The sequence below is a fragment of the Schistocerca serialis genome, chromosome 8 (genome assembly GCF_023864345.2).
Source record: "Schistocerca serialis cubense isolate TAMUIC-IGC-003099 chromosome 8, iqSchSeri2.2, whole genome shotgun sequence".
Classification (NCBI taxonomy): Eukaryota; Metazoa; Arthropoda; class Insecta; order Orthoptera; family Acrididae; genus Schistocerca; species Schistocerca serialis.
The window spans coordinates 506,310,307-506,310,646 of record NC_064645.1 but is presented as its reverse complement, the minus strand read 5'-3'; the positions used below and the strand labels follow the sequence as shown (position 1 = coordinate 506,310,646).

At 46.5% G+C, this 340-nt stretch overlaps 1 non-coding gene across 1 annotated transcript; it reads right to left on the bottom strand.

Annotated features, from left to right (window-relative positions):
* Positions 1 to 73, bottom strand: Trnak-cuu (transfer RNA lysine (anticodon CUU)). Its single transcript has one exon. It is a non-coding gene; the product is annotated as a tRNA-Lys (tRNA).
* Positions 74 to 340: the final 267 nt, after the last annotated feature.

Genomic DNA, 340 nt, shown 5'->3' with positions numbered 1-340 from the left:
TTCCCAACGTGGGGCTCGAACCCAGGACCCTGAGATTAAGAGTCTCATGCTCTACCGACTGAGCCAGCCGGGTTGGCGTCTGAACAGGGACCACTTTTACCAATTTTGGAAGTACTTCTGAAACTCATTTTTTGTTGTGGTGTTCAGTTCCTTCAGCGATTCTGTTTTTATCTTTTACTGGTGGCGAAACGACGTCCTATTCATGGTTCTCTTCAGTCTCGGGAGTAGAAAGAAGTCGCAGGTGACCATGTCCGTAACGTTTTTGCAAAAAAATCACGAACAAACATTGAGGTGTGAGTGGGAGCATTATCGTGATGCATTTTCCACGAGTGACTTTGCC